A 25,763-nucleotide genomic window follows, 5' to 3' on the forward strand; every position below is an offset into this window, starting at 1 on the left:
AGACAGCAGCAGCCCAGGTGCAGAGCTGCCAGTATCCTAGCAGGGGGTGTCCTGCAGAGTCAGGGAGCGTTTGGCCTGGGTATCAGGAAATGGTTCCTGGGATAGGGTGTCGGCCTTGGAAGAGTCTCCCAAGGGAAGGGATGGAAGCCCCAGTGCCTGTGACTAGAAACGGGGATGCAGGGAATGCTCCTGCCCTGTAGGGTCACGGACTGGCTGATCTGACAAGCCTTCATCACTCCTCTCTAAGTGGAAGGAAGAAAGCTAGAAATACGGTGGCTTCTGAATGCTGCCCATGGGAGCCTTGGTTCCAACTAGTGCCCAAGTGCTGGGCGCTGCGTATAACACTCAGATACACACAGATGCACCCAGGGCACTGGACTTCCATTCAGCCCCTCAGAACCTTCAGTTTGCTGTGTCTTAGCTATGGACACTAACAATGGAACAAGCCAGAGCCCTCTCTGCCTGATGGCTCTGTGACCACCTCGCTGCTTGGTTTCCATGGGTGCTGATCTCTCCCTATAAGGCATTGGTTTGTTTACCAAGGGGAGTACAAGTAGGAGCAAGTGTAACTGTTTCAGACCATGGAGAGATGGCTCCTTAGCTGATGTAAATCCACAAAGTTCAAAGGGCTTCGGTGGAGCTACACTTGATTTATGCTAGCTCAGCACCTGGCCATTGTTGTTTCTGGTAGAATTATTTGCAGGCCCCTGTTGGAATTTGGTGAAGCCCTGGCCTCCAAGGTAGAAGCCTGTATGGGCCTGGGATGTGCTCTCCTTTGGACCATCCTGCCTTCAGACAGCTCAGGGTGGAGTTCTCTGCTGTGATTCCCTCCATACCTGCCCCTCTCCATTATTCAAAGCACTGCTGTTCCACCCGGGGCAGGGGAGGGGGGGTGAGGGGCAGGGATAAGGGCCAGGAGTGCCGAAGATGCACACGGACAAAGTTCAGAGTTATTCGTGGCTCTTGTGGTGAGAGAGACCTGTCCAACTTTTCTCTCAGATGTTTCTGGGCATCCTGAACTTTGCACTCCAGGCTCCATGTTCCAAACACGGCTATGATGGTAACCGTTGCCATGTTTGCCTCACCAAGGGATTTGACACTCATTATGAACTTTAAAACAATAAATAAAATAAAAAGTAAATTGGGTTCATGTTTGACTGAAGTCATGAAGGTAACCATGGTGACAAAATGCACCCCTTCTGCTTAAAGCAACAGGGAGAGAAGTGGGGGAAATAAACCATCCAGAACCCTTATTTTCCTTGGACAGAGCTGGCCAGGACTGTGCAATGAATTTCATTACAAGATATTCTCAACATTTACTCAGCAAAACGGCTGCTTGTTAGCCTGCTCCTAGGGCTCATTGCCTTCTCCCCGGGCGCAGGACGGCTGGGGTGGTAACACGCAGCAGAGAACAAACATAATTCTCACACACACACCCAGCACACCTAGGTCTAGAATCCCCTCTACTATTTGAGCACCTTGAGGTGGCATTAATGTGCTTATCCTCCTTGTACACCTGCCACTAAGGGGCGATGTGATCTCTCACACCCAAAACCAATACTTGGCAGTGCAAGTTAGGCATGTACATGAAAGAATGGCCATACTCCTAAAATGGGAGTAGCAAAGGTACTTAGGTGCCTAACTCCCATGGATTTCAATGGGAGTTAGGTGCCTAAATATCTCCCTAGATTGTGACATTGCAAGTCACTGCTTTTAAGATGCTATCCCTTGTACAGGCCACTCCTGGGGCATGGGGAGTTCGCCATGTTGGATGATACGCTACGTGAATCTACATCAAATCTGCTATTTAGTCTGATACCTGAGCTGCTCTGATGAGGTATGTGGGCCTATTCTGCACAAATCACCAGCATTTATGGAACATACAGCGAGCTCGATGCTCACAGGACAAGCTTGGATGCCCGAATGCACCTCAACACCATGACTTTGCAGCCAGGGCTGTTGGGTTGGGCATGAGAACGGCCCTTGAAAATGGAAGGCCTGTTACATGGCCGTGAGTGAGTGAGAAGTGGGATTTCTGTGGCTGGCGAATTTGGGCTTGGGGGTTATCTTTTGTTTAGGTTTTTGAGGAATATTTTTCCTTGGCCTTGCAGATGAGTGAGATTAGCGCAGGAGAATGTAAAATGAATGGCTAGTTTGGTAGCGGCCTGCAGCTCTGCATTATCTGGACTAGTGGCTCAGTGTCCTAAGATGTCAATCTCTTTCCAGACCTAAATCTGAACTGCATGACAAGTCACGTGAGTATGGTGACCTCCATGTGCGTTCATCTAGCCATGTCGCCTAACCAAGAGGCACACGGACACCAGGTATAGTCTCTGGTTAGAACAGGCTCTGCACTGGATTAGCAAAGGAGTGCAGCTGGTCAGGAATGTAAAGGAGCTGATGGAGCTGGAGAAGGCCTGGTCGTGGCATGATGGAGGGGGTGGAGGGTGCTGCCACTCAGGACAGAGATGTGGCCACAGCACTGTGGGGGGATGCAAGGGAGTGATGTGACCATACCCTTTGGGGATTAGCTGCAACAGAAACTGGGCTGGCCCAAGGAAATCAGAGTGGGCTAGCAAAGGGCAACTTGCGTGACAGCTGCCCAATCTCCTTGCACAACTGGCCCGTTTTCCAGGAGAGAGTCACAGCCCAGGCTGAGGCAGGTTCTGGTAACGCAGCACTTGCAAGCAGCCCTTTCTTCCCAAGACTTGATTTCCCCATTGGGAGGCTGTTACAGGATGCATTTAGCAGCTGAGTTAAATGTCCGGCATCTCCTGTGAACTCAGCCCATTCGCTTTCTGAAGGAAACAGGATCTAGGATATCTCCCACAGAGATCTCTCTTCGCAGGAGAGAGGACACACCTGGGGTTATATTGACCAGCTGCGCAGAGACCAGGTGGCTGGAAGACAGTTTAGACTAGGACAGCCTCCCCATTATTAACACAGGACTTCAGCCAGTATTAACAGTACAACATCCTCATCACCCCTCCCTCCCGGCCAGTTTGTTCCAGCTGTTTGGACAACGTGCTTTTGGAAATAGCTCTGTGTTCAGAGCTGGATCCCAGCCCTTGCGACAGCTCAGATTCAGAGGTATGCAGGGGAATTGGTTTGACCCATTCTTTCATGGGCCCATGCTGCACTGAGCCCAGGCAGCTGGGCAGCACGATCTTATAAGTGTCTCCCCTCTCCAGCTGCATCCTGGCACCACTGAGCAAACAAGACACTGTCCTTGTGTTCATGTCACTTTCTGCAAGGGAGGGAAGTACCTAGAATGGAGGTGAACAAGCCCTAAGTCCCAGGCTGACCCCACGGTTTCAGCTTCCCTTCTCTGTGCCCCTGGCCTGTTGCATTTGATCTGAGGCAGCGTCTCAGGTGCCATTCAACTGAATTAGAAACTGAATAAGTGGATCCGGCCCTTCCAGAGCAGAACACTAACCCTGCTGCCCAGAACAGCAGAACATGCGTAGATGTTACCAGCTGACTCCACGCAAGTCTCATCATACCACACCCGCCCAGTCTAACCTTCCATCTTCACAACCCCGCTACTGGTGACAATGGCTGCCCAAGGTGTGCACAGCATGGGATGGGAGGGAAATAGAGCCATGTAAGCCTCTACCAAGCTGCAGAAGTTTAAGCTCCCTCCGCTTATAACCTGGGGACTACAGGAGGGGATAGTGCATCTGAGTTCAGCCTGGCTGCTGCAACTCCAAGAGGAAATGGTCCAGAGGAGTTGTAACCACCTTCCTTTTTTATGGGACAGGAAAGGAAAAGGTCTCTTACCATTGGGGAGGGGGGGGGGAATCTGTAAAGGGAGTTGAGTAGCAGCTATTGTGCTGCCTCGCAGAACAAACCGCTCCTCCCTTATGATGCTCACTTATGTGCAGCATTCTGCACCCAGCGTATGTCAGCCAGGGCTTAAATCAACAAGGTCTGAACATCGGATGGAAGCCTTGCTGGGAAAAGGAGCTGGGTCTCTGCCAACCACCTAAGGACCTGGATTTCCAAGAGCATCGAAAGGTGGTCCCAATGTCCATGACCAATCTGGGATTGCTGTCTTATTAGCACTTCACTGGCCAGGCTCTGGTTTTGTCCATCTTATTTGCAGAGGCCATCTGAGGCCGCAACACTGATTGGCTGCTGATGCCCACACCAGCAGCCAGCTGGAAATGTTGAGGGCGGAAGGAAAATTAGCTGGGAGTCAGCTCAGAGAAGTGGACTGAGCTGGAGCCCAAAATCCCTGCTTTTATTGCACAAGACTCTCTCCTGCCAAGAGGAAGCACAGGCTGTTGGTCAGTTACCATCTATTAAATTTGTATTAAAAATCAACCAAGCAGGCAGCTTAGCCCTGGGCGGAGACCTCTTCATGGGGATGGTGCTTGCAGCTCGATCTCAGCTTCCCCAAAGTTGAGGGAAAGGTTCTGGTTTGGTCCACTGTAAAGAGATTGGCTTGAGCCAATGTTTGGCCCCAGATTTGAATCTTCACAAAGTCCAAGGAGGCTTGGATCTGGGGTTCAGTGCAGGCTCATCTCTGCTAGCACCTTTCAGCAATGACCCCTATTGCTAATTACAGCCCATTGCTAATGGTCTTGTAAAGATATGCTGTTGAGATCTGCACAAGCAGAGGAATGAGGTAGTGATATAGGGCTCGAGGGCTGCAATCAGGCTTGGTGAAACTCCAAAGCCATGAAGTTCATGTGTTCATAAGCAAGAAGAAGAATTTTGGATGCTTATCTGTTCCTTTGAAAATGTTGGGATGAGGAGATGGTTCTTAGTTTAGCTGGGGCAGTTCACCAATCTCTGGCTGGGGTGTAGAGAGGCAGAAATTTAGAGATGGGCCAAACCAAATCCCCAGATCCAAACACCCAGACCTGAATCTGGCAGTTAATGGGTAGTTTGTTTCATATCAACAAAGCCCAGTGCATGTTTCTGATCAATTTTTTTGATTGGCCAAACAGGGCTGTTCTACTCCTGCCTATCTCCCACTTCCTGAGCATACAGGTACAATGCAGTGCTGGTGTGTGCCTGTGTAAAGATGAGATGGTTCTTTTTGGCCTACATTATCTGCAGAATCTATGATCCAAAGGTTCAGTCCCTAGTCTAAGAGAGTTCAGTGCAGAAATGGTGCTATCCTTTCAGCACCACAACTGACATTTCATAGCCCAAGCGGAGACACTAACAGGTGCCATCAGGGCACAATCAGCAAGAAAATGGGAACGTCAGCTGACTGTTCCTGGGAAATCCCTCGCTCAGTTTTGGATTCTGTCACTTATGGGATGCAGGGAGCAGAAAGTGGAATGACGGTGACCCCCGGGGACATCTCATAAGACATTCAGTGGTGTGGTGCACTGCTATCTGCCATCCCTATGGCATCTTTCACACTGAAGAACCCAAAAGCACAGTGCAAACTACTACTTGTATATTGCGGTATCCTTTCACCCACATGCAGTCACCTCTGGAGTGGAACGCAGAGGCTGTTTAACAGTGCCTAATAGCACTACTTCAACATTACACAACAAAGGTGACGTTACATCATAATCTAAAGATAGCGGGAACAGGCCTCTTCCTGGTGTCCTTTCAGAGGATCCAAAAACTAGGCCCTGTGATTGACAAGGGCTTTCTTCCAGCTCCCTTGAGTTTACACCTGTGTTCTGATACCTTCAGGATACTAGACTGCACCTGCCATGGCAACATTCAGAAGGTCCAGGAGCAACCATAGTTCTTCCATGCCTAAGAGCTGGTTGATCAGAGCTAGGGTTTGGATCTGGCTCAGGTGCTGAGTGGGATGCAGTGTAGGTTATGAAACATCTTCAGCTACACCGGATCATTGCATTATACACTAGCTTCAGCCCCTTTGTGAGACCATGTCTGGACCTAGCCAGTAGGGTGCTGGGTACTGGTGTTGGTTCTGATCCACTCTCCAGTGGTTCTGGGCTGAACTGGAACCTCCTTATGGAGGAGGCAGGCTGCTTGATGGTTGTCACGCAGCCACCTCCTTCGTGTTACCACCAGCCCCTTTTATTGTTTGCGTGCCCACTTCCGTGGATGCTGCCTCTGTCCCAGCCCATGTCCACTTCTTTTTGACATGTGGCCCAAAGAGAACACTAATCACCCACACTGCCCTGTGCCCAGGGATCCACTCTACTGCCATCTTCACCCAGATGCTCCACTACAAACCATCCACTTTGCACCACTCAGGCAGCTGATTTAATATGTCTCAAGTTGAGCACTGAAATTGTAGGTACCCCAAATCTCTCAAATCACTTCTGAAAACCCTAGGTCATTGTCCCTACTCAGAGCTCACCCACAGCAATGGAACCAGAGGTGCATTATAAAGCCCTATCCAACTCCTTCGGTTATCAACTGCCTGATAAGAGTTTTTGGCAGCACATGCTACTTACTTTGTTATACTTATTTAAAGCACCAGTTCATGATATAGATTCACAGACATTTCCGGGTGGAGAAACCCATCCATTCACCTAGCCCATCCTGTGCCACTTTCACCAGAAGTGAATGCATTTCAAACAGGAGACAAACACCGGCTCTGGGCCCTGAGGTCTGCACAGAAACTTAGTCTCCGTTGCTGCCATGAACTACTGTAGGGTTGCCAGATTGGTGATGCGTGGTGCAGTCGGAATTTCCATTCATAAAAATGTCAGTGTTGTGGATTCAGTTTCAAACCACAAGGAGAGAAGGAAAACTGATTTCATTACTCGAGTAATGGAGCATTCCGAGTCGCTGCGTGTTGATGAAACAGAGTCGAAATCTGGAGGCACCTTCCTTTGGCTTGTTAACCTGTTTGTTTCTTTTGAAGAGCTGTCAGTCAAACGAAACCCATGGCAGCTGTAAGCAGAAAACGGAGGAGGAATGGGCGACCCTGCTGTATGTTGCAAAAAGTTGACATAACATGTCTCTTATTTTTGTCTTTCCTCCGATGAGGAAACTTCTTACTAAGTTGGCTTCCAGGAAAGTGCCTCGTGGGGAAATGATTATGCAGACTTCATGTATTTATTTGCTAATTGTGAGCTGAGAGGAATCAATAAAACCAGAGAGAGGGAGAAAAAATCCACTGGAAGTTACAGCACTGGACAGGAGACAAAATAAAGAGAAATCACTTTATGGGAGATCCAAGCTGGCTCGGCCCAGAGGATGTAGTCATGCCACTTTTTCCGTTTTCCAACCTGCCTTTGTAGTTCTCAACAACAAAACACTTTTGATTGGATTTTACTTTTTGCCTTCCAACCTCTTCATTTACAATGCAGCCTCTTTATCCATCTGTCTGTCTGTAAGATTTACCATGAGCCATGTCAATCCTGGAGGGATGCAACCTTTGTTATGTAGGTTGAAAAAAGCCCTAATCAACCACCCAAACAAAAATCTCTGACCTGTTTAGATGACAAATGAACATTCAATCCACTGAATTAACACTTGTCAGAGCAACACATCTGCATCGAAGGCCTCATATGCAACACGATTTAATGCTAAAAAGTGTGTGTTGGGTGGAAGCTGGTAAGTCCACAAATACCTTTACAAAATTGCAAAATACATATTTTTTTTAAAAAGGGCATCATGAGTGCCAGATGCTTTCATGAAATCTGAGCTCTGACCACATATTTCCCAGACTAATGTGAAGGTAAGAAAATGTGAAGATGAGCCAGTTTTTTATTTTTTTGGAAACAAGTCTTTCCAAAAAAACTTAAACCTTTGGCCGGCCCTGATCCGCACTGACAGAATGGAGAAAATTAATGCAAAGGAACTGAACAGAGGTGGTTACAGGAAACGTGGTTTGTCTAAAAATACAGTCTGTATATTTTGATGTCAAAGTCCTCTTTTTTTTTTTTTTTTTTAATTAATGAAGTGGAAGGACTGAAGGCTTAGGTGAAAGCTTGGCTGGCACAGTCACTGCTGTTTTCATTGACAGAAAGTTTTATGCTCTAACCTTGCATCTAGAACATGTGGTTTCCCTGGAGCTGAAGGAAAAGAAATGGTCTTTCAAATATTATTTCCTCTAACTGGTGGGTGACTGTGGCCAAACGTCTGTCACCCACCTCTGGGGTTCCCGAAGGAAGCTCCTGCAGTCAGAAGGGGAGTGAAAACTCAAACCTTTGCCTTTGGTTTTCTAGTGGTAGTGTGGAGTCATCTTCCATGTCACCAGGGAGGGCTGAGTTTGGGCAGGATGATCCCCCAATGGCACATTTAGATGGACTTCTCTGCTAGGGGTGAGGGGAGACTTTCACTGTCTGCCTTTGGTTAGCATGTTAGCTGGGATGAGCCACAAAGGTCAGGGGGGTCAGTTTTCAAAAGCACCTACATGACTTAGGAGCATAAGTCTGATTTTCAAAAGTGACTTAAGAGCCCACTGACTTTCAATGAACCTTAAGTTTCTGAGGGCCAGATGTTCCAAGGTATTTAGCAGCCTAAATATGTGGATAGACGTCTACTGGGATTTTCAAAAGCACCTAAGCAGGTGAGGTGCCTAATGCTCACGCATTTCATTAGGAGATCCAGTCCTAACCTGCTTTTGGAGCCAAAGTCACTTAGGTGCTTTTGGAAGTGTCACCCCAGATCACCAGTGCACACCCCTACCCCAGATCACCAGTGCACACCCCTAGTGTAAAAGAGCTGCTTTGGTGCAAATTACTCTTTTTAAATGTCTGGAGTAAACCACACTGGGGTAAGCCGCCTTGTACATCAGGGCAGCACATCTGCATTGGGGGTTGCACCATGGAAATGGCATTGTTTTAGTTACCCCAGTGCATTAAAAAACAGGGCCTAAGACTCAGGGACCCTGTTGCCCCTCAACTTGTGTCCTTGTTTACCCCCATGCAAAGTGGGGGGTCAGTGTGGAATGTTAGCAGGCCGGGGTTTTATACCCACTTCCACTCATTTGGATGGATGTTAACGATGACATAAGTTGCAAGATAACACGATAAGAATAGTCATAAGCAATAATAATAATGTTGTTGTTGCTTTAAATTGCCATAAACAAGTTGTCACCTAGACAAGGTGCAGAGCAATGAAGAATCAGATACAAATCTTCAGACTCAGATTCTCAAAGGTGCCTAATTCCCACTGAAATCAATCCCATGGGAGTTTGGTGCCTAAATACTTTTGAGGACCTCGGCCGAATTCCAGAGGGAGGCGAAGGCCCTATCTTGGTTAGGAGAAAAGGTGCTTTTCCAAGGAGCGTTAGCAAATGTGGTGAGAACCACTGAGGACACCCACTTTCTCTCACCTGTGCAAGGCCATTAGCTGCATGTGTTGTAACCCGCATCAAACCCAATGAGGCCGCTTGTTTCCATAGCTACATGTGCACTGTGTACCATAACCGACGTGGGCCGGAGGGCAACTGAAGGACCAAACCCACGTCTCAAACTGTTCTCCCCAGCTCCACCTCAGTGGCAACCACCCAGCTCACCCCTCAGGCTGTCTCCTCAACAGCCTCTCTAGCCTCATGTGACCCTAAGAGCCCCTCAGTGCCAACTGGCCAGGGCGATACAGGAATATCCTGCTCCTGGGCTGTACATTCTGGTTCGCCAAAGAATATCATGTGACATCTGAAATCAGTCATTAATACCATTGTGAAATGTACGGACAGATACTATGTCAGGTGTCTGCCGGTACCATGTCCCTGCGGTCTGTATCAAGGGCAGCATTGACAAGTGAGTTTCTGCTGGACGCAAGGTGATTATGCCTGTCTCTGATGCTCATATGTATATTAAGCATTGTAGGCCAGCACAGTGGAAGCTTCATTTGCATATGAAGTCAGTGAGGGGTGGGAAGTTAACAGGGAGGGTGCACACTGGACAATAAGCTCCAGGGGCTCATCCTTACTCTGGGAACAGACCATGAACTTTGGGCCTACAAGGCAAAGGCCAGGGTGACACTCCTTCTCCTGTACCTGCCAAGCAAACAGTGCATTGATAGTCATGAAAACAGGATCTGAAAACGCCAGAGGACATTTGAGGTGGGATAAATTGATTTAGCCTGCAGGTTAGCCTGCAAGGGTTGGACTGTAGGAAGCATGTTATAATTTGGTTTTATATGTAACCCTTTTGTTACCATTACCCCTGCTCCCTCTCTCTGAAATGATGATCTGTGATAATGAACTGATGGCTGGTTTCACTATAACTATATCTCAGTGCTGTGGCATTAAATGAGGTTCGGCACCTGTGATGAATCACATATGCTGGTGTGTGCACTGGTTCCTTGGGGACAGAAGACCTGTTAGTTCTGTGAGTGCTCAGTGGAGAAGGTGCTGGATGCTACAGGGGACCACCTGAAAGGTGCGCATGGATGGGGGGTGTGTGCACCTACTGGTAGCCTGCAGAGGAAAGCCCAGAGGTGCCTGTTTGGGTGGCTAATGGGCTGGTGGTGTCAGGGAGCTGTCACACCTTGTCTCACTGATTTTTCTCATTGGGCCTCATTGGCTAGGCCTGCAGGTCTTGTCTGAAAATAGCCTAACATCAAACTTTGAACCCAACAAGAGGAAAATTAGCAGTGTGCATCACTTTGGGGTGGGGAGAGGGGGGCAGGAGGGCAGCTCAGTGCAACGTGGCCTCTGCGACAGCTCCAATGTTTTCCAGTCACTTGGAACCTCCCAGAGGGCAGAGAAGCCAGTGACAAATATCACTGCCGGGTGCTGTGGCCTCTCTGCAATGATGATCCCGCTGTGGTGGCCCATGAGCCCAGCATTCCAGAGTCGGCAGACAGGCCATGCTCCTATTCCACAGATGTTTACTCCACTAGCTCCTGAACCATTCCCCTGACAGAGCTGGACAACTAAGGGCTAGGGCATGTCCCTCTCGCTTCCGATCTCAGTGCAAGCTACTGCTGGGCACCCTTGTGGAGTATGATCTCATCAGAGCCTTTTGGGGTTGATTAACAACTTAACTACCTCCCTCTTTCCCCCTGCCTGGCCCCACTGGGAACTGGCTTGGCGAAGCACATGGCCAGACAGCGCAGCAAAGCTCAGGAGAGAGACATGCACATTCGCAGCCCATTCCTCCCATCGTCGGAGGCCCAGCCAGCCAGCAGGGAGATCAAATCAGCATTTAGCCAAAGGAAGCTTTGACAAGCCAGCTGGTTAACAGGGCTGGTAACCTCTCCCAGCGGGGAAGAAGGGAACTTCCCGCTGCAAGGCATCACCCCCATTGCATTCACAGTGGTGCTCACATGGCAAGCCACAAAGCCCACCCGATGATCAGAGGCAAAGTGGATTAGTCTGAGCCCTGGCATAAGAAATACATGATGGGCGAAATTGCTGTAATTTGTAATTGAGGCGAGCTGTTGAAGCAACCAGCGGGTGCCCCGTAAGCAGCCATGTGATGCTGCTAAGTTCCAGCAATGTACCCCCTGAGGGGAGAACAAAATCAAATGAGTCACAGCTTTCACAGAGCTCTGGCTGCAGCCTGGGCTGATGACACCAGTTTTCAACACGGAATGGCTCCTGTCCAGTTCCTGAATAGAATACCTTGGGAGCGCACAGCTCCAGCGGCCAAGAGCAGAGCAGGCATCCCTCTGGCTGCCTTCGCCTGCTTGTTTGCTTTGGGCTTTGAAAAATCAGCTAGCCACCTTCTTCTTAACTTCTCCCCTAGCCCTGCGTTTGCAAAACTGGCTGTTGCTTTCCAGGCTCCCAGCCGGTGGCGCAGGTACCCGGGCAGGCCCACTACTAACTCAAGCTAGTGAAATCTGCAGGTGTGGTAGCTCAGGGTTAATTCCACAGGACAGCGCCTCGTTTGGGTCAGCAATGGGGATTCTTTCCTTAGACCATTTATGCACTCCTCTCTCAGGCAAAAGGCACATTGGCCTTGATGAGATGTCTGTCTGACTCAGGAATGAGTCAAACCAGAGTAAAGACTTTGTTTGTCTCCAAGGCCTGGTCTACACACACAGTTAGAATCATAGAATATCAGGGTTGGAAGGGACCTCAAGAGGTCATCTAGTCCAACCCCCTGCTCAAAGCAGGACCAATCCCCAATTAAATCATCCCAGCCAGGGCTTTGTCAAGCCTGCCTGGGTTTAACTAAAGATGGGGTGTGAAATTAATTCAATTAAACCAGTGCAGCTTTGTGCGTGGATGCTCTTAACTCGTTGGAAACCTGGTTTATAGCTGTTTGGCTTGCCGCTGCAAATGAACCAGTTTTGAACTGATACAAGTGTATCTACACACTGGTTTGCATTGGTTTCACTTAAATCCTGATTTAAGTGAAACCAATGCAACTTCCATCTATTGCCAGGCCTTTTGTTGTGGTTAAAGCTCTCAGAGATACAGCCCCGGAGAACGAAACGCTCTGCCTGAATACAGGACAGGTACAGCACGGGCGGCTGCAGGACCAGCCACCCACCTCTGCACAACAGCACTAACATGCCTCAGCCAGGACGGTGAGGGACTCTCCAGAGGTGGGAAGGATGCTCAGTTGTTATGGGCCATTCTGCCCTAGGTCCCTCTCAAGTTGTGGTGGCATGGACACCTCACCGCTGGGAACTGAATCGAAACCACCGAATTTACTTTAGACACACCCTGAAACAGCCAACAGATGGCAATACGCTGCTGTGATCTTTGAACAGGGTAAGAACCGGCAGCCCCTCCCCTGTTAGCGCAGGTTACAGTTTCATGTGACATAGCTACTGACGTCCTCCAAAGGTCTGACTGAGGTCTTTGAACTACGAGGATGATGTGAGGACCGGATATGTCAATTAAAAAAATAGATTTTAAAAAAATGTTGGAGGCCATCATCATAAAACACCAAATGAAAGCAGCACTGTCAACCCCAAGAATTCAAAAAGCTTGAGTCAGGTCCTGAAAATCACGAGGTTGCCTTAAAAAAATCAGGAAATTTTCAGATGTACCAATTTGGGATTCTTTTTATTTGCCTTCTGGTTCCTGAATCTTTAGGGTCCCTGTTTTTAAGCTTTTCTCCTCAGTTACGAGGCCTAGAAATTTACTGCTTAAAAAACAAAAACACCCGCCGCCCCTCAAGGAGCTTCTGACATAATCACAGGACTCCAGAAGCTAGAGCTTTAAGAAAGGCATCAAATAGTGTGAGAGTTGGCAATACTGTAAAAGGGTAACATTTCCTAAAATGTTCGAGCTTCAATGTTCATCTTTAATGATAATGTTAAAAATAACAGGCTGAACTTACTTTTGGGTGGCGTGTGTGTGAATTTATTGCAGAGAAGGTCTTGGTATCTTGTGGAAAGAGTCTCCAAAGAACCCCAGATGGCAGGTACTTGATGGAAAATGCCACCATGCAAACTGGGGTGTCTAGCATCTCATTTTATTGTGAGCGATAACATATTAAGGGAAATGCACCGATTGCACAGGATTACTGCAATGCTTAATCAGTCAACATTTGTAAACCACTCTGAGTGCCTCAGATGGAAGGTGCTGGCGAAGGCTAAAGTGTGGCTGGGGTGCATCCTGGAGAATCTCAGATGGGTTTTGCTTTTGCAAGCCCTAACCCAAACCCAGTGGTGGCTCAGGGCCAGGTTCCATGCTAAGTTCATGAGGGTTTGACCTGTTTTTATAAGTGACACAGGTACCAGTTTATTCACTAATAAGCCTGACTGTGGGCTACACCCAACTATCCTTGTGGTAGCTGGGCACCCCACAAACACTAATGTATTTACCCACATTGCACTCCTGTACTGTAGGGACATATCATCCTTGTTTGATAGCTCAGGAACTGAACCACAGAGAGATCATGTGACTTGCCCAAGGTCACACAGGAAGCCAGTCAAGAGCCAGGATCTGAACCTAAATCTAGCCAACTTTAGTCCAGACCCTTATGTGCATCTGTTCGCTTTTCACTAACCAGGGTTGGGGAATGCAAATTCTGCTACCATTGAAGTCAATGGCTGTTTTGCCACAGATGGCAATAGCAGCAGAAACAAATCCCCTGTTCCTAGCTCATCTAAACTTTCCATGTTTAAGGGCAGTCCTGTCAGCTGGTTCTAGTTCCATCCCGCCTCTCCAGCAGCGTTCATACCAGTGTTGGAAGACGGCGTTTACGCTGCGGCATTGTTTTATTGGTTAGGTTCACCCGTGTCATACCAGTTTAATATCAGAGATTTATGAGGTTTAATCTCTTGCTGTTTGAGAGGGTGTGACCCATTCAGGCCCTTTCCTTTTCGCATGGTCTAATTCATTCGTGGGCCAGTTTTATTACAGCCCTGGAGGAGCAGGTTACCTCAGTGCTCCTCTCCCCCAGAATTTTCCTTTGTCACACAGCGTTCCAGAGCATATGGACGCAGTTATGCTGGGGATTTCACAGCCATTCACTCCCGCTCCATGGACCTTCCCCCTGCATTCAGAAATATGGTTTCTCCACAATAATACGGAGAAGAGGTCTCTCTTCTGGAGAGAGGCTTTATAAAAAGCAGAGGTATGGATTATCCCCTGCCTCGCTCTCTGTCTGTCCCTAGGGGCCTCCTCAGAACGGATCGTTTTAGGTTTCTATGTGGAATACTTTTTAAAAGTTGCCTTTTCAAAACATATTTTGATTTTTCCATGTGCCGCTGCCAAGATGCCTTTCAACAAAGGGGTGGCTAACTGAAGTTTCAGCGAAGGAAGGATTTTTCCAAGAAAGGGCAGAGTGAGAAGATGATCTCACCTTTTCGAATAGGATCCCACCGTCTCCCCCTAGCCCCTCTTCCAAATGTTGATTGGGAAGGGACTGGTGAGTCAAGGGAGTGGGGGTCGGCCAGCTGCCGGGCAGCATGGTATGCAATGGCAGTCAAGTGATTTGCTGGTGGAAGGCTGCCCCCTGTCCCACTAACTCCTCTTGCTCCCCTGGGTGTGCTAAAGGGATGTGGGTGTTGGGGGGGTCACTTCCTGCTACACTCGGAAAGGGGCTGAGCTCTCTGCTCTCAAGGAGTTTGCTGCATGGTGCACAGGGAGGACAGCTTTGGCTTTTGCTTTAAGAAGGGGCTTGTGGTTGCCTCCCCTTCCTGGGCAAGCGAAACTGTTCAAAGCCAAAGAGAACTCGCAGGCAAGGCTGGATAGCCCCCGAGATGTCAGTGGGAGTGGACAGCATCGGGTCCCTCTGGAGAGGCAGGAGGAAGGGTTCACTCCTAGTTTGGTGACACTGTTCACACTGGGATCCCCATGAAGAGGCTACAAATCTGCTCTCTCTGGTTTCAGTTGTGCAGGATCGGGTCCATGCTGGGGCAAAGGGAACCCTCCCAAGCGAGGTCAGAAGGACTGTGAACAAGAAGTCTCAATGCCCAGGGTTCCTGGGGGTAGATTTATTTTTGCATTTGGAGAGGAAGGGAGGGGGGGTGAGAGAGAGGAAGGGAGAGGGAGAGAATGTATAATGCACATGTCCGAAAGAATTAAGAGATTAACAGCTCTGGAAATTGAAACCCTCTGTTTATTCACAGGCCAGGTGTGGTGCAGCACAAACATACCAAGGGGCAGTTAATCTTTCCTTCCTTGGCCTCCTAATGACCTCAGCTTTGACCTGGAGGTGCTACCTTCTCTAGAGGTCAATACCCGTCCACTTTCTATGCTGACCCAGGCCTGTCCTCAGCCCCTCCAAAGCCACCAATTAGCCCATATCCTATTGTGCTAGGGAATGGAGCCGGGAATCCCTACAAATTCAGCCTGTGGTTTTGCTTTCTCCTTTATGGCTGCGCAGGGTTTGGCTTCACTGGGCCCGGTGCCAGAGCCTTCAGGTGAGGACAGAGCGTCTGGGACTGCCAAAGAGATTGTAATGGAGATTCCGAAGCTGAGCTGGAAATGACAGTATGCTTCCCTCCTTGGAGAGCGGAACAGCCAGAGATTCGAGGGATGGAAAAGGGCTATTTAATCCCGTCCATCTCCCTGCCAGCGCCAGACTGGCCTGTCCAGTTCTGTGCTACGTGGGCCAGGCAACAGGGGGATCCCTTAGGAAACTTATTCCACGGGAAGTTTATATTCAGTCTAAAAGTCTCCATACTTTACTAAATTATTCCTCTGCCTCTTTGGACTTCAGACCCTTCTAATACCTGCAGATTGTTACTGTGCTTCACGCTATGCGGATTTACCTCCTTCAGCTTGGCCACATGAAGCCATAACCACTTTGGGTTTCTCTTCTCTGAACTCCCTCCAACTTGCCTATATCTTTTAGTAAATAGTTGACCAGAAATGATCATCACAATTGGCCCAATTCTCTTCTCCCTCCCAGCAGTGTAAAACTGCAGTAACTCCACTAAAGCCCATGGTAAGAATAGAATCAGGCTAATATTCCAGAGCTGCAGAGAGAAGGGCCTCGGGCTTCCCTGCTTTGTGATGGTGTGTGCCTCTCTATCTGCATCCCCAAAACTAGACTAGTCCTTTTTCTTTTGGCAGCTGCTATTTCTCCCCACATGTATGAGCAGCTGGGTTCCAAACTGAATCTCGTGGTGATCTTTCTTGCTCAAATCTCTAACAGCCTTGGCCAGGGCCGGCTTTACCGTTTTTGCCCCCCCAAGCAGTGAAAAAAACTGTCGCCAACTAATTGCCGCCACGGATGGCAAAGGGAAGAAGCTACCGCTGAATTGCTGCCGCGGCCGGCGGAACAGAGAAGCTGCCACCGAATTGCCACCGCAATGGAAACACGGCCGTCCCTTTCTGACTGCCGTCCCAAGCACCTGCTTGGAACCCTGGTGCCTGGAGCTGGCCCTGGCCTTGGCCCAGATCTTCAACGGTATTAGGTACCGAATTCCCGTTTTTCAATAGGAGTGAGACACCTAAATACCTTTGAGGATCGGGATCCTTAGCCATTGCCCACTGATGCCAGTAACGAGACTCCCACTGACTTTCATAGGCCCTACCTCCCTTTGTGTTATTTCGCTCCCCTCACTGCTCCTTCACAGAGTCATAGATCCCAGGGCCAGAAAGGCCCATGTGATCATTTAGTCACAGGCACAGAGACCTGTCCCCAAACAATTCCCAGAGCAGAGCTTTTAGACAAACATCCATTCTAGATTTAAAAATTGTCAGTGAGGGAGAATCCACCACAGCCCTTGGTAAATTGTTCCAGTGGTTACTTACTCTCCCTGTTAAAAATGTACTCCTTATTTCCACCCTGAATTTGTCTAGCTTCAACTTCCAGCCATTGGCTCATGTTAGATCTTTCTCTGCCCCCTGTTGAATTGATGAGCCCACTGTTAAATATTTGCTCCCCATGTAGGTACTTATAGGCTGTAATCAAGTCACCTTAATCTTCTTTTTGTTAAACTAAATAGATGGAGCTCTGTTACCCTAAAGCAGGTTTTCTAATCCATTAATCAATCATTCTTGTGGATCTTCTCTGAACCCTCTCCAATTTATCAACATCCCTCCTGAATTATGGATGCCAGAACTGGCCACAATATTCCAGCCACAGTCACACCAGTGCCAAACACAGAAGTAAAAAAACAATCTCTGTAATCCCACTCAAGGTTTCCCTGTTTATGCGTTCCAGGGTCGCATTAGCTCTTTGGGCCACAGCATTACACTAGGAGCTCATGTTCAGCTGCTTATCCACCACAACCCCCAAATCTTTTTCAGAGTCACTGCTTCCCATCCTCTAACTAAGGCCTACATTCTTTGTTCCTAGATGTATATATTTACATTTAGCTATAGTAAAATGCATAGTGTTTCCTTGCAGCTAGTTTATTAAACAATCCAGATTGTTCTTTATCACTGATGCATCATCTTCATTATTTACTCCTCTCCCAATTTGTGTCATCCACAGACTTTATCTGTGATGATTTTATGTTTTTTTCCACGGCATTGATAAAAATGTTAAATAGCGTAGGGCCAAGAACCGATTCCTGTGGGACCCAACTAGAAACACGCAGTTTACAATTAGATTTTGAGACATACTGGTTAGTGAGCTTTTAATGTGTATCATGTTAGTTTTGTATCTTTCTAATTTTTTATCAGAATATCATGTGCTACCAAGTCAAACACCTTGCCGAAGTCTGTGCCCTGGTCTACACTAGGACTTTAGGTAGAATTTAGCAGCGTTAAATCGATGTAAACCCACACCCGTCCACACGATGAAGCCCTTTATTTCGACTTAAAGGGCTCTTAAAATCGATTTCCTTACTCCACCCCTGACAAGTGGATTAGCGCTTAAATCGGCCTTGCCAGCTCGAATTTGAGGTACTGTGGACACAATTCGACGGTATTGGCCTCCGGGAGCTATCCCAGAGTGCTCCATTGTGACCGCTCTGGACAGCACTCTCAACTCAGATGCACTGGCCAGGTAGACAGGAAAAGAACCGCGAACTTTTGAATCTCATTTCTTGTTTGGCCAGTGTGGCAAGCTGCAGGTGACCATGATGGAGTCCCAGAATCGCAAAAGAGCTCCAGCATGGACCGAACGGGAGGTACGGGATCTGATTGCTGTTTGGGGAGAGGAATCCGTGCTATCAGAACTCCGTTCCAGTTTTTGAAATGCCAAAACCTTTGTCAAAATCTCCCAGGGCATGAAGGACAGAGGCCATAACAGGGACCCGAAGCAGTGCCGCGTGAAACTTAAGGAGCTGAGGCAAGCCTACCAGAAAACCAGAGAGGCGAACGGCCGCTCCGGGTCAGAGCCCCAAACATGCCGCTTCTATGATGAGCTGCATGCCATTTTAGGGGGTTCAGCCACCACTACCCCAGCCGTGTTATTTGACTCCTTCAATGGAGATGGAGGCAACATGGAAGCAGGTTTTGGGGACGAAGAAGAAGATGATGATGATGATGAGGTTGTAGATAGCTCACAGCAAGCAAGCGGAGAAACCAGTTTTCCCGACAGCCAGGAACTGTTTCTCACCCTGGACCTGGAGCCAGTACCCCCTGAACCCACCCAAGGCTGCTTCCTGGACCCGGCAGGCGGAGAAGGGACCTCCGGTGAATGTACCTTTTAAAATACTATACATGGTTTAAAAGCAAGCATGTGAAAGGATTACTTTGCCCTGGCATTCGCGGCTCTCCTGGATGTACTCCCAAAGCCTTTGCAAAAGGTTTCTGGGGAGGGCAGCCTTATTGCATCCTTCATGGTAGGACACTTTACCACTCCAGGCCAGTAACACGTACTCGGGAATCACTGTACAACAAAGTATTGCAGTGTATGTTTGCTGGCGTTCAAACAACATCCGTTCTTTATCTCTCTGTGTTATCCTCAGGAGAGTGAGATATAATTCATGGTCACCTGGTTGAAATAGAGTGCTTTTCTTCAGGGGACACTCAGAGGAGCCCGTTCCTGCTGGGCTGTTTGCCTGTGTCTAAACAGAAATGTTCCCCGCTGTTAGCCGGGGGGGGAGAGGGTTGAGGGGGTAGCCACGCGGTGGGGAGAGGCAAAATGCGACCTTGTAACGAAAGCACATGTGCTATGTATGTAATGTTAACAGCAAGTTTTACCCTAAAAGAGTGTAGCCACTGTTTTATAAAATGTGTCTTTTTAAATACCGCTGTCCTTTTTTTTTCCTCCACCAGCTGCATGTGTTTCACAGGATCTTCTCCTTCCCAGAGGCTAGTGAAGCTTAGAAAGAAAAAAAAAACGCACTCGAGATGAAATGTTCTCCGAGCTCATGCTGTCCTCCCGCACTGACAGAGCACAGACGAATGCGTGGAGGCAAATAATGTCAGAGTGCAGGAAAGCACAAAATGACCGGGAGGAGAGGTGGCGGGCCGAAGACAGGGCTGAAGCTCAAATGTGGCGGCAGAGTGATGAGAGGAGGCAGGATTCAATGCTGAGGCTGCTGGAGGACCAAACCAGTATGCTCCAGTGTATGGTTGAGCTGCAGCAAAGGCAGCTGGAGCACAGACTGCCACTACAGCCCCTGTGTAACCAACCGCCCTCCTCCCCAAGTTCCATAGCCTCCACACCCAGACGCCCAAGAACGCGGTGGGGGGACCACCGGCCAACCAGCCACTCCGCCACAGAGGATTGCCCAAAAAACAGAAGGCTGGCATTCAATAAATTTTAAAGTTGTAAACTTTTAAAGTGCTGTGTGGCATTTTCCTTCCCTCCACCACCCCTCCTGGGCTACCTTGGTAGTCATCCCCCTATTTGTGTGATGAATGAATAAAGAATGCATGAATGTGAAGCAACAATGACTTTATTGCCTCTGCAAGCAGTGATCGAAGGGAGGAGGGGAGGGTGGTTAGCTTACAGGGAAGTAGAGTGAACCAAGGGGCGGGGGGTTTCATCAAGGAGAAACAAACAGAACTTTCACACCGTAGCCTGGCCAGTCACGAAACTGGTTTTCAAAGCTTCTCTGATGCGTACCGCGCCCTCCTGTGCTCTTCTAACCGCCCTGGTATCTGGCTGCGTGTAACCAGCAGCCAGGCGATTTGCCTCAACCTCCCACCCCGCCATAAACGTCTCCCCCTTACTCTCACAGATATTGTGGAGCGCACAGCAAGCAGTAATAACAGTGGGAATATTGGTTTCACTGAGGTCTAAGCGAGTCAGTAAACTGCGCCAGCGCGCCTTTAAATGTCCAAATGCACATTCTACCACCATTCTGCACTTGCTCAGCCTGTAGTTGAACAGCTCCTGACTACTGTCCAGGCTGCCTGTGTACGGCTTCATTAGCCATGGCATTAAGGGGTAGGCTGGGTCCCCAAGGATAACTATAGGCATTTCAACATCCCCAACAGTTATTTTCTGGTCTGGGAATAAAGTCCCTTCCTGCAGCTTTTGAAACAGACCAGAGTTCCTGAAGATGCGAGTGTCATGTACCTTTCCCGGCCATCCCACATTGATGTTGGTGAAACGTCCCTTGTGATCCACCAGAGCTTGCAGCACTATTGAAAAGTACCCCTTGCGGTTTATGTACTCGCCGGCTTGGTGCTCCGGTGCCAAGATAGGGATATGGGTTCCGTCTATGGCCCCACCACAGTTAGGGAATCCCATTGCAGCAAAGCCATCCACTATGACCTGCACATTTCCCAGGGTCACTACCCTTGATATCAGCAGATCTTTGATTGCGTGGGCTACTTGCATCACAGCAGCCCCCACAGTAGATTTGCCCACTCCAAATTGATTCCCAACTGACCGGTAGCTGTCTGGCGTTGCAAGCTTCCACAGGGCTATCGCCACTCGCTTCTCAACTGTGAGGGCTGCTCTCATCTTGGTATTCATGCGCTTTAGGGCAGGGGAAAGCAAGTCACAAAGTTCCATGAAAGTGCCCTTACGCATGCGAAAGTTTCGCAGCCACTGGGAATCGTCCCAGACCTGCAACACTGTGCGGTCCCACCAGTCTGTGCTTGTTTCCCAAGCCCAGAATCGGCGTTCCACAGCATGAACCTGCCCCATTAGCACCATGATGCATGCATTGGCAGGGCCCATGCTTTCAGAGAAATCTGTGTCCATGTCCTGATCACTCGCCCGGTATCGCTTTGCCAGGTTCTGGTGCTGCATATACTGCTGGATAATGCGTGTGGTGTTGAATGTGCTCCTAATTGCCAAAGTGAGCTGAGCGGCCTCCATGCTTGCCTTGGTATGGCGTCCGCACAGAAAAAAGGCGCGGAACGATTGTCTGCCGTTGCTCTGACGGAGGGAGGGGCGACTGGCGACATGGCTTACAGGGTTGGCTTCAGGGGGCTAAAATCAACAAAGGGGGTGGCTTTACATCAAGGAGTATTTCAGGCAGGACTTCACGGAGGGTTCCAATAAGAAATGGTGCACCTAAGTTATTGTTCTTATTGGAACAAGGAGGTTAGTCTGGCCTCTGATTGATACATGGCTAGATTTACCTCACTGCACCTTCCCTGTGAGTGACTGCACTGTGACCTAGAGGAATGAGTCCCCTAGACGGGGGAAGGAGGCAAATGAGTACAAAACAAATCTGGTCTATTTCTTGTTTTGATCCACTCCATCTATCTTTTACATCTTTGGCTAGCAGCAGACGGTGCAGAAGGACTGCATGCCATCCACATCTCATGGCTGCTCGGCAGAAGATGGTGCAATAGGACTGCTAGCAATCTGTATCACCTGCCTGCTCACCATAAGACGGTTCAATAGGACTGACTGCAGGACTAAAGAGAATGACCTGGTCAAGTCACTCCAAATTTAGTCCCTGCGCCCATGTCTGCCCAGGCGCTCCCAGCCGACGTGGCCAGGAGCACCTCGGACACGACGCTGACGGCTACCAGTCGTATTGCACCGTCTGCTGTCACAAGGCAAGGGGTTGCTGCTACTGTGTAGCAATGCCGTACCGTGTCTGCAGCACCCAGAAGACATATGGTGACGGTTACCTGAGCAGGCTCCATGCTTGCTGTGATATGGCGTCTGCACAGGTAACTCAGGAAAAAAGGCGTGAAATGATTGTTTGCCCTTGCTTTCACGGAGGGAGGGAGGGAACGGGGGCCTGACGATATGTACCCAGAACCACCCGCGACAATGTTTTAGCCCCATCAGGCATTGGGATCTCAACCCAGAATTCCAATGGGCAGCGGAGACTGCGGGAACTTTGGGATAGCTACCCACAGTGCAACGCTCCGGAAGTCGACTCTAGCCTCGGTACTGTGGAAGCACTCCGCCGAGTTAATGCACTTAATGCACTTAGAGCATTTTCTGTGGGGACACACACACTCGAATATATAAAACCGATTTCTAAAAAACTGACTTCTATAAATTCGACCTTATTCCGTAGTGTAGACATACCCTATGTATATTACATCAATACTATTACCGTTAGCAGCCAAACTTCAGAAATAGACATCAAGTTGACATATTTATTTTCCATAAACCCGTCTTGACTGGAATTAGTGATATTATCCTCCTTTAATTCTCTATTAATCGAGTCCTCTCACCCGCTTAATGCTGTCAGTGAATGCTTCAACATATCCAGTAGCTCTAGCTGCTTGGGCTCAGCCCCTTGGAGCGGGAGGCAGTTGAACATAGTTCCTGTTCATCACTAGTTAGGCACAGACAGGAAAACCAAGGCTTGAAATGTAGGGATCTAAATAAGTGGCTGGCTTTTCAGAGGTGCTGAGCACCCATCACTCCTTCAGGTCAAATACTGATGCCATGTACCTGATCCAGGTTCCCAGTTGTGCTGGCAGAAAGGCAGATTCTCTAGTGATGCTGATGCAGCCAGCAGCATCCTGGACAAGTGTAGCTCGAAATTCTGACCGGTGACCACAGAACTGCTGCCTGAGATCTCCATGGGCTTGGAGTCAGGCACCAATGCTCACCCTGGAGTCACATGGGCAGAAACTTCCCTGGGCCAAATTTCCTGTCCAGTTATGGTTGCTTTGTGTGTCTCCCATAGGGAAAAGCAGCTTTAAAGCTAGCTTAACTGGACAGTGTAGGATTCCTCTTGGATTGGGGAACCCTCCACGGTGTAAGGCTAGCAAAGCAGCTCCAACGCTCCCCCAGCTACCCAGCATTTGAGGCCAGGCTGGGGAATCTCAACACCTCTCTGATCCTGGATTTGGGATTGGCCCTCTGAGACCACAAGCAGCTGGAGTAAAGTAGAGCAACCCTGAGGCTGATCTAATTTGCCCAGGCAGTAGCCTGGTGGTCAGACAGCTCTGAATGGAGTAGGCACAAAGGGCGGCTTAAAGAATGGCTCAATACTTGAATCTGATGGGGGATTGCATCACATTCTAGTGCTGAGCACAACTCGGTTGGACCAGAGTATCTGGTCTAAGACTAGGCCTATGCTTTTACTAGTACAGCAATGTTGGTTGGGGGGCGGGGGGGGGGGGGGGGAGATTTTTTTTTCTACATCACTATACTGGCACAAGCTTTAGTGTGATGCAGTTATGCAAGCCTGAAAGGGCTTTTGCTGGCATAGCTTAATCTGCTTGCTGCCCTGGTATCAGCATTACCGGCAAAATAACTTTTTCGCCAGTAACCACACCTGCACTAGGAGCGTTAGCTGGTGTAGCTATAGAGGTGGAACTAAACTGGCAAACCTTTACTAGTGTAGACCTGGCCTATGCCACTGTGAATAAACAGAAGACAAATGGAGCTGCAGCAGACCAAGTACATTTGACTCCAGGGGCTGGCCTGCAGAGAAGGCTGCACCTCCATTAGAATAGAAACCCAGGGTGTAATTCTCCTTTCCCTTGCATGTTGTGTGTCATTCACCCCTGTGGAAAGTGGGAGTAAAATGCTATCCGGTCAGAATCCTCTTCTCACTCACACCATAGTGCGAGTGTCCCACACCCTCTTTGCACAACTGAGAACGACCACACAAGGTGCAAAGCAGCTGAGAAGTAACCTCTGCCATGCACTTCTTCACTAGGCCAGGAAGATGGGGGGAGGGCGTTCTCCTCACCAACTTCACCCCCATACCTAGATACCCTCACAAACCCAAGGCTTCCCAGTACATCGCTTACAAAGCCCTGAGCTCAGAAAGTTTAACCTCCCAGTTTACCAGCTCGGTCTTGTTTTCTGTGTAACAGGGATTTAGCAAAGTCATTAACTAATTCCACTTAGTAGTAAAGTAAAAAGAATTTTATTCTACCCCAAGTCTCATTGAGGTTTAAACTGAAGTTGAGTCCCTCTTACATGGCTTAGCTCAAAATATTTGTACAGAATATACTTTGCGGGAAACAGCCTTTTTTAAAAAAAGCACAAATAGATAAAAATAAATAAATAAAAAGATCTGCTTTGAGTCACTGAATTAAAAGGAAGATAAAAAGCCCTATTGAACAGAGCTATCCAGATGATAGCTTCCCGCTTTAGCTCACAAGAGAAGTAACCATGTTCAACCTAATTAGGGCCTTTTAGGACATTCAGAGCTGCTATCATTCTGTAAAGTTGAGGCAAACTGTTTCCTAATTGGCTTCCCGCTTGGGTGTCAGTCAAAAAGTCTTTATTATCACTCCGGGCGCCTTTTCAATCCTTTATTCCCTCCTGGAATGTTTCGGAAGCTGGGCTGCCCTCACCTAATGCATGCTTACAAGGCCCCGCCAGCATGAGTGCCGGCTAGCCTATATGGCTGGGATTGCTCTCCCCCACCCTCTTCTCCTTGTTTCATATCCAAGGAGTACACATTTTGACACCCTTGGATGTTCCTTCATTTGACTTGATACCGTTTGGTACGTTCACTCAGACACCACTGATTGAAAAAGTAGAGACCCAAATGTTCTTTAGCCCCCAACTAAGATGATCTACTGACCGTAGGCCTGTTTGGGCATGGGAAACTGGTATGAACTGCATTATGGGTGTGATCCTGGGGGGCACTGAGCACCTCCACTTCAGAGCCCCTTCAGTGGAAGTGAAGGGATGCTCCACTTCCCAGCAGGGTCTCAGCGCGTCACAGGATAAGATCGGAACCCAACCCCTACACAAACTTCCTTGGGACGTTGTTGGGTTGTTGTGGTTTTTTTAAACAAATGTTGCCACCGGATGGAACAAAAAATAAACAAAATATTGCAACTTCCAAAGCTCCCTCTTTCTTCCTATGCATCCCGCTAGGGTGCTTCATTGCAAGTATAGGTTTTTGTACTGTTCTATACAGGTTTTCATATTGTCTTCACAACTGTAGTATCTGACAAGAGGTTTCCCCCTTAAAGCAATAGCATGAGATTCTTGAAGCCTAAAACTTCAGTTCTTCTTTTAAAAAATGTTTCACAAAAACCTAATAGAGATTTTTAAAAAAAAATAAATAAATAAAACCAAGATTTTTGGGGGGTGAAACAACCCTAACCATTGCCATGCTGTAAAATTCCTACACTGCAAGACTCTGCTAGTGCGTGAGAACCAGGATCTGTAACTGACTGGAAATGATGTTGAAACTAACTTGTGAAATGCAAAAAGTCAACACACAGCTTCAAAGCTGAAAAGTGCATGTGATGTTTA

The 25,763-nt window shown here is 48.4% G+C and overlaps 1 protein-coding gene across 4 annotated transcripts in view; it reads right to left on the reverse strand.

Moving 5' to 3' along the window:
* Positions 1–25,763, reverse strand: part of NTN1 (netrin 1) — a 280,603-nt gene that overhangs the window by 42,532 nt on the left and 212,308 nt on the right. The window lies entirely within an intron of this gene.

Source organism: Caretta caretta, chromosome 14 (genome assembly GCF_965140235.1).
Source record: "Caretta caretta isolate rCarCar2 chromosome 14, rCarCar1.hap1, whole genome shotgun sequence".
Taxonomy (NCBI): domain Eukaryota; kingdom Metazoa; phylum Chordata; order Testudines; family Cheloniidae; genus Caretta; species Caretta caretta.